Source organism: Podarcis melisellensis (assembly GCF_964234715.1).
Source record: "Podarcis melisellensis genome assembly, chromosome: 8".
NCBI lineage: Eukaryota > Metazoa > Chordata > Lepidosauria > Squamata > Lacertidae > Podarcis > Podarcis melisellensis.
The window spans coordinates 63,970,470-63,985,705 of NC_138540.1; the positions used below are offsets into that span (position 1 = coordinate 63,970,470).

The window sequence follows — 15,236 nt, forward strand, 5'->3', positions numbered from 1 at the left end:
CTTGATCAGGAGTTTGGGAAACTACTAGAACTGGGGGGGTGGGGGTGGGGGAATTCAAATCTTCACTCAGCCACAAAGCTGCCTAGGGGACATAGGGTTACCAGTTAGTATCTTTCAGCCTAATCTACCTCACTGGACTGCTGTCAGGATAAAATGGATGGGGTCACAATGTACACAACCTTGAACTCCAGGGAGGAAAGATGGGATATAAGTATAATAAAATTCATAGTTGCCTTGGTGCACAATGTTAATCTGTAATCCTTCCTTTCCTCCACAATTACTGTTAAATAGCCAGAATAAATCTGAAGATATTTTGGAACAACTGAAAGGAGAATCCGAAAGAAGTTCTCAGTGGTTTCTGGGATCAAAATATTAATAAAATAATGAGATGAGTCAAAACTATGTTTCATAAATCTACTATACATTTTTGGAAGTGGTTTGTCTGTCTCTCCACCCATCTGTTCTCTATACCTCTGGAGGTAATTGAAATTATTTAAAACCCAAGTGGGGAAAAGCTTAAAGCAGACTTCAAATTCCAAATCTCCCTGGCAAGGCGTATCCTATTGATTACATAAATAAAGAGAGCCCTGCTGGATCAAACCTAGGCCCTATCTAGTTCTGCATCCTCTTTTCCTCATAGGCCAACCAGATGCCTTTGAGACTCCCACCGGCAGGACTTGCAAACAGCAGCACTCTCCCACTCATGATGCCCCTTAGCTGGTATTCAGGAGTATAACTGCTTCCGACACTGGATTTGAAAATAAAAATGCCACCATCAGAATGTTGTTACACATGTCTAGGGTGAGACCACACCTTGGAATGCTGTGGACAGTTCCAGTCTCCTTGCCTCAAAAGGGATATTGCAAAGGGTGACCAAAATGATCAAAGGGTTGGAACAACTCCACCATGAGGAGAGGCTGCAGCAATTGGGGTCTTTCAGTTTAGAAAAAAGGAGAGTAAGGGGGATGTAATAGAGACATATACCTCGGGTTACAGACGCTTCAGGTTACAGACGCTTCAGGTTACAGACTCCAGTAGCCCAGAAATAGTACCTCAGGTTAAGAACTTTGCTTCAGGATGAGAACAGAAATCATACTCTGGCGGCGCGGCGGCAGCGGGAGGCCCCATTAGCTAAAGTGGTGCTTCAGGTTAAGAATGGTTTCAGGTTAAGAATGGACCTCCAGAACGAATTAAGTTCTTATCCCGAGGTACCACTGTAATATTATCCACGGAGAAAGTGGATAGGGAGAAGTATGTGGATAAATACATATATGCCACAACAATGGCTTGACCACACTACTTTACAACTCTGACAAAATATGAGCTGTGAGCTGGCTGCAAGGGCTGCGTCTGATTACTGGAAACAGGCGTAAAACACTGGGAAATTAAAGGGTTCTTGTCGCACGCTCTTCTCTGCTTTATTTTACTTTTCTGTGCTCAGAACCTGGGCACTTGCGTCATCGTTCATCTCTGTGACTGGAAACCGGAACTTCTCACTACTATTCTCTTCTTGAGTGACTTGCAAAGTTGCTGAAACCTAGAGAAGGTGGTTGGGCTGGAGAAGCAGGAGGAAGCCGGGGGGGGGGAGAGGGTCTGCATTTACGCCAAAGAGCTGTGGCTTATCTGCAAGGATCAACTCTGCAAAGAAACCACAGAGACAAATCACCACCACAACGTAGGGGAGTTAAGATTGCACCTGCTTTTCCCCAGCAGAAGTAGATGGGCTTTAATTCAGGCCTGGACTCACTGGGGACTCAGAACTAAGCCCGTGGCTGAGAGCCCCTGGAATACATTGCCTCACTATTAAGAGAAGTGTGCCTTCAAACACACGCAGAGTGCATTTTGCTCGCCTGTGCATGATCGCGGCCAAGCCAAACACACAACTAGGGTTACGTGGTAGAGCAAAGCTGGAACCCCAAAACCCAAAAGCGGTCCTGTTCTTGCCACACGCCTCAGACACATCAAAAGCAACAAGACATTAAGTTGCCACCTCCCTTTTAAAAAAACGAAATAAAAGTAAAATCTCAAGTCAATGACATGGCATTACTCTCACTCTCGTCCAAACACATTGACAGAGTCTGCAAGAAACAGATTAGCAAATTAAGATGATATGGCAATAAAATTCTTTAAAAGTCCCAAACAGTAATCACATATAGCTTGGGGTGGATTCTCCCCACTTTTTTTATGGCGGCTGCAGTTTGATTCTGAAAATTTGGGTGACTTCATAGGCTCTTAACCCTTTCACTTCCAAGATTATTACTATATGTTTGTTTGGTCCCCCTGCTGTATTCAAAGTCACATTCTATCTGGCTATAGTAACGGGAGGTGGGTATGATTTTCAGAACAAAATTCCTCAGTGAAAAACCACATGTAGTTCATTCTAGTTTGGCCCATGGTCTGCCTGTAGCTTAGTTTTGTATCCCACCTCATCCTGAAGACTCAGAGTAGGCAACAGAGCAGAAACTATCCTGGGGAACTGGCAAAGGTCAGTGGTAGAGCGCCCACACTGCAATGCAGAAAGTCCAATCCCTGTAAACTCCAGGTAGGGCTGGGGAAAACTCTGTCTTTCATAATGTACACACGGCAGAGAATTCATGTTCACTTTAACAGAATTTCACAACTTGGATAACCTTGGTGCAGTATTTTTGGATATTCATTTTAAACAAAAATATAGAGTATACACATGCTTGATTCTGCTCCATTAGGCTCTATTATGTGTTAAAATATTAACATTTTAATGGTTTGTTCAGTTTGCAGCTGACTTTACTAACTTGCAGAAGAGATAAATTGGTGGCTTATGCTGAAATGGCTAAAGTGACCGGAAGAATCAGAAATGAGGAAGACCATAATTTTAATAAGGAATGGGAGGAAAATTATAACTTATCTTTAAAAACCCCATTGTAAACAGCTAAAATTGTTAGTAGGACTGGAATAACACTTGTAGTCTAATGGTGAATTCTGGACATAATGGAGATGTAAAAGATTTGGATTATCATAAAAGATGCAGGAGGAAATGATTAACAATAGGATGAACAAAGGGGAGGAGTGAAGACCAGGAATCGTTGGAATCTTGATTTTATTTTGTATGTTGATATGTGATTATAAAATTTTAATTTGAAAAACCAAATAAATAACACACACACAGATGTGTGTGTGTGTGTGTGTGTGTGTTAAGCTCTTGCAAGGTTCTGGACTAACCTACCAGGTCAGGTCTAGCAAAGCTTCTGGTAATACCCAATTGTTCAAGGAAAACCAAGCAGAAAGGATCTTCTAGGGCAGGCATCCCCAACCTTCAGTCCTCCAGATGTTTTGGACTACAATTCCCATCATCCCTGACCACTGGTCCTGTTAGCTAGGGATAATGGGAGTTGTAGGCCAAAACATCCAGAGGGCTGCAGGTTGGAAATGCTTGTTCTAGGGGGACAGATAAAGTAGTAAAGAGGCCAGCCACCTCAAACAGCAGGAGCCGGCCTACAGGTTAAAGAGGCTAACTTTATAGGCTTTGGTCATTGGCCTTCCCTACCTCAGATCCTGTCCCTAGAGGTATAAAAAGAACAAAAGCAAAACTCTAGACTTCATACTTCTCCATCCCTTTCGGATCAAATGTGACCATTGGTTTTGATAACTTACTAGCCTAAAGGGACATGGGGAAGGAAGGGAAGAGGAGCAGGGAGGGAGAGCTGCGTGACTGTCGAGAGAGCGAGCAAAGGCACCGACCATGTCCTCCAGCAGCTTCTATTTAAAGTACCGACCGTGGGAAACTTATGCAGACGTGTGGTTTCTTGAGAACTGAGAGTGTTGTGTCTTTTGTAGCTGGCGAGTGAGTCACACTCTGAATTAGGAATTGGGGAGATGCATGGGGGCGGGGAGGAAGATGAGCCCTCTAAACACTTAACTTGGAAGACACAACATGAATCTTCCAGTCTTGCATGTTGTCTGAATCCCATTTCCTTGGATCTGCACTCCCCCCCCCAACTCCAGCTGCCGGGGAGCCCCAAAAGAGATCCTTCCTCCAGGGTCCACTTGGTGGGTCCCCAATTCCCCAGAGAATTAATGCAGGTCTGGCGGTGGGGTAGAGTTGCAGCAGTAGCATCCCAGCAGCAGAACTGCTTTGACCCATTGAGTTGGGGGACGGGAGAGGCAGCTGCGAGGCTCAGGCTGTGCAGATGCATTGGCGGGAGCAATGGATCACCTCTGGTGGTGCATCAGCACAGCATCAGTCTCACTGCTGCCTCATCTCTCTCCTTTCCAGTAAGCAGCAGTGACTCTGCTGCTGGGAAGCTGCTGTTGCTCCATCTGACCAAGCAAGCCACCCCGACTTTATTTACACTTCTCATCACAGGTTCTCCTGCCTTTCTTGTCCCCCATCCCCGACTCACGGACCTCCCATGTAAACCACATTTCCCCTTAATTGCCTGTGCTGGTGTGTCCATTGGGGCACAGGTTTTCTCTGCCACAGCTCAGTCCCTCCCTTCCTCATCCTGGAAGGTCTTCTCCCCTCCAGCTGCACCAAAATTTGCTACAACAGCCACTATTTATTGAACTGCAGTGAGTTTTGAGGTGTGCACCGAGTCTAGCTGTCACTACGGCAATCAGCTTCTAACCTCCCCATGGCTTCATCCAGCCAGGCTGAAAATGGGACGCCACCAAGGCTGCCAGCAACTGACGGGACTTCCTCCTCAAATGTGTTTATTCATGTCTGTTCCATCCCCTTGCTGCAGTAATCTGCATTTTTTTTAAAGAACTTCACTTTTAGAATGCATATTTTTCTCACAAAATTCCAGTTTATAAACTTATTTTATCCTAAAATGCACATGGTGTGCATTTTGGTGTGTTTGTAGAGCTGAGAACGACACTGCAAAATTTGGAGAAGTATGAAATCTGAAGGATCCTGTCTGCACATTTGTCTGGGAGATGCAGACTAGCTCAGTTCATGTGAACGAAAGAGAACGAACTCCTCAAGAAGTACTGCTTCTGAATGAGGAAGAAAGAAGGTTTGGCAGAAATGGACAGGGCTTTGAACTAGGGCTCTTCAGCAGGGCTCAGCTCTGGAACCCATTTCCATGAAAAGGGACAGTCTGGAAACATACGCAAAAACAAACTCAGTGGGGTCTCAGCACATGCAGAGACTGCGCTACACATCAATAGGAATGGAGGTTAATTTCACTTGATCAGAAAGTAATTATCCTTCAGAAGTCACACTTCTTTGAATGTTGTGATACAATTCTTGACTCAAACCACGTACTAAAATGTATTAAAGTATGTATTACAGGGTAAAATACATTTAGAAATGTGTGCACTAGATAAAATACATATTTCAATAATATTTTGTGATACTCAGGTGTGCAATTTTTAATATGTGCATAGTTTTTTAAATGTTTGGTTTTATCTATATTTTTATAATTTTATTATGTCCATTTTAAAGTCTGTTTTTATTGCTATTTTTGAACAAATATTTTATACAATTTATGTAAACTGCTTAAGAGATGTTTTTATTAAAAAGTAAATACATATTTAAATACTTTTTTAAAAAAAGAATGCTCATGTGGTGTACTTTTTAAAAGTCACAGATTATTTGTGGAAACAAGATGGAATGAATTTACAAATGAATGCAGACCAGAAATAAATTGATTCATCCATCCCAAACCACAACTGAGCCTTCACTGCCCACCCCTACAAATCTGAGTTTAGATTTGTCCTACAGCTGTGGCTTCCACCCAGCCATAGGTCCCATCTCTATTAAATAGTGGGCACCAGAGTGAGATGGCTCTCAAAACCTGCTCACTGGATTAGTCTCTAAGACTTTTAAATCATCCTGTAATAGTAGCAACGCCCTTTTCACACTGCATGGAACAGCCAAAAAGATTAAAGGGAGCAAAAGATTCTCTAGGGATGGGGAAGAAATTCATTTCAGATAACATTTAAAGACAAATCTACATAATTCACACTTTCCAAAGCAACATGAGAACCAAAACGCAGCCGCTCTCTGTAATTTACATCTCTCCAAATTTTGCAATGCAGCCACTTGTACAAGAATGCATATGATGGGGCAAAGTGTGCATTAAAATGCATATATTTGTGAAATTAACATAGAAAGTTGAATTACATTAGAGGATGCTTTGCAAAAATGTGTCTTGGCAGAATTGCATACATGCATGTACGTTATAGGAGAAATGCTGCTGAATCTTCAGACTTTTTTTAAAAAAAGGAAAATTCACAAGCTGATGTAGAAATGTGGAGAACTGAAGACTGGGGAAATGAGAAACAGAAAAACCGAAATTGTCAGATTTGTCCATCCCTAATTCTCAATTTGCATGCCACCAACTCTTCTAGGTTCTATCCCTGTGAATACCTTTGCTCTTCAAAAGGCCCTGCTTGTGGGTTTTCCATGGGTATCTGGTAGACCACTGTGAGAACAGGATGCTAGACTAGATGGGGCATTGAACTGATCCAATCCAGCAGGCTCTTATGCTCTTACATTGACACATATGAGGTTGCCTTAGGCTGAACCATATCGCTGGCCCATCTGGCCCAGTGCCATCTACTCTGACTGCCAGCAGCTCTCCAGGGTCTCTGGCAGGTCTCTTTATCACCTCCCAAGATCAAGGAAGATGCCAGGAACTGAACCTGAGGCCTTCTGCATGCAGAGCAGGTGCTCGACCACTGAGCCTTGAGTCTTCCTCTTTTGAACATACTTAGTTTCTGCTCCCCACCCACTCAACCAGCTGCATCCATCTGTTCCACAAGCAAACATACAGTAAGAATTCATGCAGCTGTGCCAGGCATAGCCAGCTGCAAGCAGGGTGGCCACTTATTCATCACTCAAAATGTGGACGTCACAAAAAAGATGAAAGAGGGCACCAACTTGCCTGAAAAATTGCACACACTCATTTATATGTACAGAGGCACATATATTGACAACTATCATTTAAACAGAAATATGATGCATCACAACATAGTGAGGATAAACAAGTCCACAGCCAGGCAAGCAGTGTGCCTACTTGATCTCCTGTCCATGTGCTAACTAGATGGGCAACTTCAGGACCCGTCCTCTTCTCAAACTTTACCCTAGAGCTGGACAGAGCTTCAAATAAAGGATGACTTCAAACAAAGCAGCAGTGGGGAACTTGTGACCTTGAATGAGCTCTCATCAGCCCCAGCAAGCATGGCCAGTGTTCAAGGATGGGAGTTGCACCTACAAACATCTGGACCTTTGGATTGGTGTCACCCATATAGAGCATAATGAGGGGAAGGGTTAGATTTAGAGACACAGTATTTTCCCTTCAGTAGCATCATACCAAAAGACTCAGTGGCACTTTGTCAGAAGCACCCACATTCTCTCTGTAGTGTTTCATCTGTTCAACCTGGGAAGGATGGGTGGAATTGTCACATAAGCCGGGGTAGGGAACCTTAGGCCCTCCAGAAGTTGAACAAAAGCTCCCATCAGCTCCAGCAAGTATTGCCAGTGTCCAGGAGCTGTAGTTAAGCAGTTTTGAGGGACAGGTAAGCCAGAAGTTCCCCACTCCTCCTCTACAAGCCAAGTCTGGATTAAAAATAAAGAACCATTGGAAAGGAGCAGTGGCGTAGCGTGGGTTGTCAGCACCCGGGGCAAGGCAAGTAATTTGCGCCCCCTAACCCGTGGATTTGCGCCCCCTAACCCTTAACCCCCAGATGTTGTGCCCGGTGCGGCCGCCCCCCCTGCACCCCCCATGCTACGCCACTGGAAAGGAGAACACAAGGGGTCTTGAGGTTGCCCATCCACAACAGCACCTGGCCAGCAGACTGAGTAGGCACACAAAGGTCACCTGCAGGTCACAGTCTTCCCAACTATAGTGAAATGGCTTATACTTCTTTTTAGTTGTTAGTTTCTAAATTGGCATGTGCAACATTTTGTACACATCTGTGTCCTCTTTTGTGGTGATACATTTCCTCTTGTATGGCACTGCATCAGTGGGCACCCTCCTGAACTAGACGGGCTAACAATGGGCTGGTTCAGTATGAGGCAGCCTCAGATCATCACCTGTACCCTCTAGCCCAGCTGAGATTGCTAAAGCTACCTTGGAATAACAATGTCAGGCATTTCACAGGAAAAACCAACCATTTGCTGGGCCCAAGGGAAGCAAAAGTCTGGCAAAGGAAAAAGCCATAGCTCAGTGGGAGAACATCTGCTTTGCATGCAGAAGGTCTCAGCTTCAATTCCTGACATCTCCAGGTAGGGCTGGGAGAGATTCTAACCCTGGAAAGCTGCTGCCATTCAGTGCAGACTATATTGCACGATATGGACCAATGGTTTGACTTGGTATAAGGTGGCTTCCCATTGCTATCCGTCTCTCCTGAAATTTGGGGCATGGTGTGCCTCATAACAACAGTCAGTACTCCACAAGTACAAACATAGATGGGACAGGTGTTGGCCAGTTTCCTCTTAATTAGAGATGGGCAAATATGTCAATTCCAGTTTCTCATTTTTGCAACCTTCAGCTCTCCACATTTTTACATCAGTGTGCTTTTTTTTAAAAGTCCTTGTGAAAATTCACCAACATTTTTAAGCAACTGTCTCCTATCTTTACATATTTTTAGATGCAATTTTGCCTAACATTTTTGCAAAGCAGGGCTCTTACGGCTGAATCTCAATCTGGCAGAACTTCAACACAGCCCCAAACTTGTTTGTGGCTGTGTGGTCAACACTTTCCCCAAGTAGTCTGTTAAACACAGTGAAAACTGTGTTGATGGAGTTCAGCTGAAGCCAAGAAGTGACAAGCCAATCTACACCATACACTCAAAGCATATGGCTTCCCCCAAGGAATCCTGGGAACTGCAGGTAGTTAAGGATGCTCGGGATTGTAGCTCTATAAGGGGTAAGCTACAGTTTCAAAGATTAACTGGGAGAAGCCATGTGCTTCCCATGGATTGCGCCCCCATGCTAATTAGCATAAGATGGGACACCATTTTGGATTCTCCTCCACAGGCATCAATGTTGTTTCAGATGGGCCTTCATGAAAGGACCGTCTACTCTAACAACTTGCACGGTTGTCTTGGGAAATTCCATGCATTCACACCCCAAGCCCCAAAGAATGAATCTTAATGTTTATTGTGTCAACACAGACATGACAAAAACAGTTTCCGGTGTTTTTTAAAAAAGGAATAAAACAATTTTTAAAAAGCGGAGATAACAGCCGCCGCCAGACAGAGTGAGGGTTTGGCCCCAGCACGCAAGGCCGGCTTCTCAAAGACACCACATCTTCTTTTTCTGCCTCAGAAAGGAGAAGTCTATACAAGGAGGGAAGTCATCGGTTTTTTGATGGCCCTCAGAGTGGTTTTTGTGCACCTGTTACCTCAGAGAAATGTCACAGCACCCAGGCTGTGAGACAGGATGCTAGCTGAGAGACAAAGTCAGGGAGAGAAGGCCTTTGTAAGAGGCCCAAATCCCCCTTTTAGAAATTGCAACATATTGAAAAACCGAGCAACTTTTGAGTAAGAAATCTTACCGAATTATTGTATTTTTCCTCTTCCCATGCTTTTACAGCCTCCCTGTTGCATCCTTATATGAAGCAGAATGTTGCAGAAGAGTCCTGAGATGGCAGATTGGGCTTTACCACACAAATGAAGAATTATTATTTTTTACTGATTCCCTACATAAACAAACAAACAAAAAAACCCCCTACAAATAGTAATCTAGCACATCAGGTAGAAAGGTTTCAGTTCAGCCCTCACCCTTGCCCACAGTTTTAATGTCAGAGCATGCAAATTTGTGGCTTCTCCCTCTGATCACTTGTCATCATCCTACCACCAATCTCCTGGCTGCTTTCCCTCTTAAGCAACCTTATGGGGGCCCCAAATTTGTGGTGGGCTAAGCCGGAGGCAAAGTGGGTGGCAAGGGGCCAACACGGACAAAACAGCAGATAGATGTGACTCGTACTTTTGTAAGGCATGCCGAATACCTACCACACAAAATCCAGAAGTTTCTATACCCACCCAGCACACATTGATCCATCTGCCACTTAGGCAAGGAAGAGGCGTTATTACATTTCAGCCAAGTAAAGCCACTTGAGGAAGATGTGGAGCACGGCTGAAGAAGGCCATGGTCAGGAAGGGGGCATGGGCCAGGGAGAGCCCTGAGGACCAGATAAAGAGGCGTGGAAGGGCACATTTTTCTCCAGAGTGGCAGGTTTCACCACCCTTAATTGAAGACACCCTCATAACCAGGAAAGCTTTACAAGCCCCCAAATTCTCCTCCAGCTCAGATTTTGATCTGAGCTGGAGAAGAAGTTCCAGCTTCCCCTCTCCCCATCAGATTTCCCCACATACATGACCACCAACCAGAAACACTCCCACTTCCCATTCCTTAACTTGTTCGTTAGAGCAGTAATGAAGGCACAGGGGGAGCAGAGTGGAAAGATTCCCCCCTCCCTCTCTCCATCAGGATGCACCACTTGCTAGGAGTGTGATGGGGTGCAGGGGACAATGAGAGATGTAGTTTGCTGCCACATTATTAGAAAGCATGTGGGTGGGCCCCAATAAAAACCACCACCCACTGTCCTGAATCCCTGGCCTACCTGGCAGCAAGCCAGTATGTCAAGTCTAAAGTTCAAAGATCATGGATCAGTCCATGCAAGCAAAGTCCAAGGATCAGGAAACACAGTCCTGGGTCAATCCAAGTAGCCAAGTCTGAGGTCCAGAGTCAAACCCAAAGCACAGTCCTATGGAGGTCTAGGAGCATCTTAGTCAAGATCCATCATTGTGGGCAGCTGAGCAGACAAAACACCTCAGCTCTGTTTCCCTTTTGTACTTTGCCTGCTGATTGCAGCACCTGGGCTTAATGAGGCAGGTGACCCACACCTGTTCCAAGCCTACGCCAGCTGAGGAATCACACTAGAGGAATCCTAGAACTAGGGAGCCCCACCTCACCAGCTAGGGAGCTGGGCTGTGGGCCTTTGCCTGCCTCAGCCTCCTAGAGTGCCACTCCCCACTGCTCCCTACACCTCAGAGCCTGCTGTGTTCATGGAGACAAGGGCCCCTCTGGCACTTGTGATGGGTCCTGCTGCTCTGGTTCCTCTCCCCATGCCATTCTCCATCACCCTGTGAGTACTTTCTTCCTCATCCCCTGCTTGCCCAGGTGTGTCCCAGTCCCAGCTACACCCCCCGCTGGGATCCTCTTCCTCCTCCCCATTGCCCATTGCCCTGCTAGTTCATGACATCCACTTTCCTTCCAACATGCTTTAGCCACTGCTCCCATTGCTTTAGCCTGTTTTTTTATTATTGCTGTTTAGCATAGTCTTGTAACCATGAGTGAATTCTGTGGGGTTTTTTGATGTTGTGAGCAGCCCTGAGTATGGTTCACAATGGAAAAGCAGCGTATAGAAAAATGATTTTGATGGTTAGGAGAATTTAAATTGAGGCTCAGAGCAAGGCAGTGCTGCTTCTGAGTGCTGCCACACACCACTGTCACCTTACTTGGAATTGGTCCTGAGGAGCTGTGAACAGGACCTTATCCGGTGCTTGGAATTAATAATTTCTATTGAATGTAGTTGACTGAACTAGTTCAGAAATCTCTGAACCTGAAAGCAGTTTCCATAATTTCCAAGTGAACTGAAGGTGAAAAAAGTTCATTTGGGGGTAGAAAGCTGACTGATTTCTAGTTCATGTTCATGCTGGATATAAGATGTGGTGCCACAAGCAGAATGTCTCCCAATGGTCTAGGTGATCTTATGGGGCAGGCAGTCTTTCAGGTATATCAGAGGAAGCTTTACCTGTCGCCATTTTGTCTATCAGACATCCTATTCCTTGTGTGTGGCCCCTGGTTTACTTATGGATCCTACAACTCAGCACAGCAGCTTATAGCATTCTGAATGCTGATTATTATTATTTTGAAGTGCAGGTGGGAGGGCAAAGATGAACTTCTTATGGACTAAAAAGTTCATTTGGATGGACTTGAAACAGTTTGCCCAACAAACTAACCGAAACTAATTCATTTTTGGACAGGAAGAACTAGAACCAGAACCAGTTTCTTTTTAAAATGCGTTTTGCCAGCACTGGCCTTTATACCTCCCAGAGCTGAGCAGTCATCACTTGTCACCATGTGCTTGCATGCACTTTGCATCAATCTTTGTTCATCTCAGGAAACACACACCGCAGGCCCAGCCCCACTCCACGCTCTCCTACCCACAGTGCTTTTCCCCAGGTGCACCAACTGGTTGCAATGGTGTTATGCACCAGTCACCCCAACCAGCAACATGCAGGCTTCAAAGAGTCTGGTTCCATCCATGCTCTCTCAGTTGAGGCTTTGGGTTCTGAAGACTTCACCTCAAGACCACAGGCTCAGGGGTTACCAGGCAAGTGACCTAGATTTGCAAGAGGAGGGGAAAAAACCAGATCCAAATCAGTGCGAATTTCAGAAGGTGAGCCACGGTGCTCTGCAGCAGCAAAAAGAACAAAGAGGCTTGTGGCACCTGAAAGCCGAAAAAGATTTACCTGTGGTAGAACCTTTTGTGGGATATCATTCACAAACTACTTTTCATCAACCAAACCTAGAGCAACTGACAACATTTTAAGACAAAATCCAATGTGATAAAACAATATTAAAACAGTGGAAATTAGTACATTCCTTCCTTCCTTCCTTTTAAAGAATTTATATTCTGTCTTTCAATAAACTTTTCAGGGCACCTTACAAACAAACAATAATACAGAAACTAGATCAAAATAAAATATATAAAAGCAGTATATGAAAATATCCACGATTGCTATGCTTTTCTCTACTGCTCAATGCAGCGTGTCTCTGAATTCCAGTTGCTGAGATTCACAAGTGGGAAGAGTGCTGCTGCACTCAGGTTCTTCTTATGGGCTTCCCAAAGGTTGCCTCCCTTTCAGACTTTACTTATTGGGGCAGAGGGGTGACTATGGAGGCTATCATGATGTGCTCCTGCACTTCAGAATCTACCACGACACTATTTGATTTACTGAACTACCTAAGTATCAATGAACTAATCAGTTGACTAACATGTTGCTAATCAGGTAACCATGAATTTGTGCCATTGTACAGTTGCAATATACAGTTGCAATCAAAAAAATTTCAGCCCTCATTACAAATTGGGTTTATTGCATGGCCAGGTGGAGACACCAACCCCCACCCCACCCGAGCCCAGGAGCCACCCAGGTGAATTGAATGATGCATGTCAACTTGTTATGGGATTAAAATTGGCCACAACTTTATTTAAACTTTCAGATGCAGGAAGATCTTGGCTTAGGCATTGGGCATTTATCCCTCCCAGTCCCCAGCTGGGGATCTGAGGCACATCAGGGTTAACAGATCTGTCTGGGGAGTGGGCTGGCTCTGGAAGACATATGTTTAAGAAGAGAGCCGACCCCCATTTTGCCGCAGCACTGGGCAGCGAACTGACAACCTTTCAGCATATTGCCAGTGACTCCCTTCAACACAGCCCCTTTAACGGGGAACCATGGGATCGCCGTGGGAGGGGGCGTGTGTCACTGCTTCAAACCCCACCCCACCCCATTTAGGGAAGATAGACTAAATCAGCGGTTCTCAACCTGTGGTTCCCCAGATGATGTTGGACTACAACTCCCATCTTCCCTGGCCACTGGTCATGCTGGCTAGGAATGATGGGAGTTGTAGTCCAACAACATCTGGGGACCCACAGGTTGAGAAACAAAGGATTCCGCCCAAGGCCTACAACCGCCAAAGTTGTGACATTTTGCTACAGGGAAGGCGAAACCTGCCAATGCAGGAAAAATTCCTTCCCAGTCCTTTAACAGCAACCATCAAAAGACCGTAGCAACTCCCACATACCTGTAAAGAGGTTAACCTGCAATAAAGAGCATAAACAAAGGGGTGGGTGAAGCTCTGGAACCGACTGTGGGCTTCCAAGTAGGTTCCTCCCCCTTACACACACAAAGAGCGGCTCGGAGTGCAGACTACCGCTTCATGGTCCGCCTCTGCCTGTCACGATTGGTTCATTCTGAACTGAGGTTTGGCGGGAACCTCAAGGGCTGAGATGTGGGGAGATGGACCAGGAGCGTTCTTCCGGGAGTCTTGGAGGATCGGGGGTGCTGTGTGTGGCCACGCAAAGGGCGCCCTCTGGTTGATGAGGAGAGCGGTCATTATCAAAATTTGCAGACTTTCAGCTGTTTACAATGAACAAATCAAAGTCGCATTTTCAGATGAATTTGGGGAAACCACTTGATACATCCGTTTCGTTGAGCTATTTCAATGGCCTTTTTCTTTTGCTTGCTCTGTGCAAACAGCTGAAAGTCTGCAAATTTTGATAATAAACCTGATTTGCGGGGGGGGGGGGTTGAATAATTTCGATTGCAACTGTATGTGTGAATAACTTCGTTTTCTCCCTGCCCAGTTTACTTTTCTCATAATACGCATCCACGATTATCAGCAAACAGCAACTACTAATGTGCAGGAAAGAGAGTGTTGGGGTTTTTTGGGGGGAGGGGTTGTATCACGAGGAGCAAAGCAAGCCTCTCCCATCTGATGTCTATTTTGATACCATGCTGGCTAAGGCCTGTAAGCAAAGGATCATGCCCGAGCGCTGGCTTGTGGTCGGAGCAAATAGATTTTACAGGAAATAATAATCTGCTCTCTGTAGACTAATGCACAGCGCGGTTACTGGAAAGCCCAAAGTGAGGCAGGGTGGCTACTACATTTCGGGCGGAAGCTTGGCCTGAAGAGTGATGGTGCTCAGATGAAAGGAAGTGTTAGGGTGTAGTGCATTCAAAGTCTCTCTCTCTCTCTCTCTCTCTCTCTCTCTCTCTCTCTCTCTGTGTGTGTGTGTGTGTGTGTGTGACAAAATCAGGACGATAACGTTCTGAGACCGAGACCAAAGACACTACAGACTTCAAGGAGTTTTGCGGTCATTCCCTCTCGTCACAGAAGAGTGGTCTCATCAGGGCAGATGTCCAGGGCCCTGCACAACGAAACAAGCAGGAAGACCTCTAGACCAGTGTTTCCCAACCTTGTGCCTCCAGATGTTTTTGGCCTACAACTCCCATCATCCCAAGCTAGCAAGACCAGTGGTCAGGGATGATGGGAATTGTAGTTCAAAAACAGCTGGAGGCACAAGGTTGGGAAACACTGCTCTAGACACAGTAGGGCTGGCCTACTTACCACATTTTTTTTGAAGTCAAGTCAAGAACCATTCAGTCCCGGAGTGTAAAATTACGTAACTGCACCACTGCTATGGAAGAATAGTTCTGGAGAGGGTTTCTAACAGAGA

General features: G+C 45.3%; 1 protein-coding gene and 1 long non-coding RNA gene across 3 annotated transcripts in view; both read right to left on the bottom strand.

Moving 5' to 3' along the window:
- RUNX3 (RUNX family transcription factor 3) overlaps window positions 1-1,927 on the bottom strand; it is a 152,840-nt gene extending 150,913 nt beyond the window's left edge. The window contains exon 1 of the mRNA XM_081921503.1: window positions 1,851-1,927. The gene's annotated coding sequence lies outside the window, so the exon portion shown is untranslated. The remainder of the gene's footprint in view (window positions 1-1,850) is intronic.
- A 7,145-nt stretch (window positions 1,928-9,072) lies between these two features.
- Window positions 9,073-15,236, bottom strand: part of LOC309375661 — a 61,724-nt gene continuing 55,560 nt past the window's right edge. For both annotated transcript variants that reach the window (XR_014170979.1, XR_014170980.1), the window contains one exon: window positions 9,073-12,338. This is a non-coding gene — a long non-coding RNA (uncharacterized lncRNA). The remainder of the gene's footprint in view (window positions 12,339-15,236) is intronic.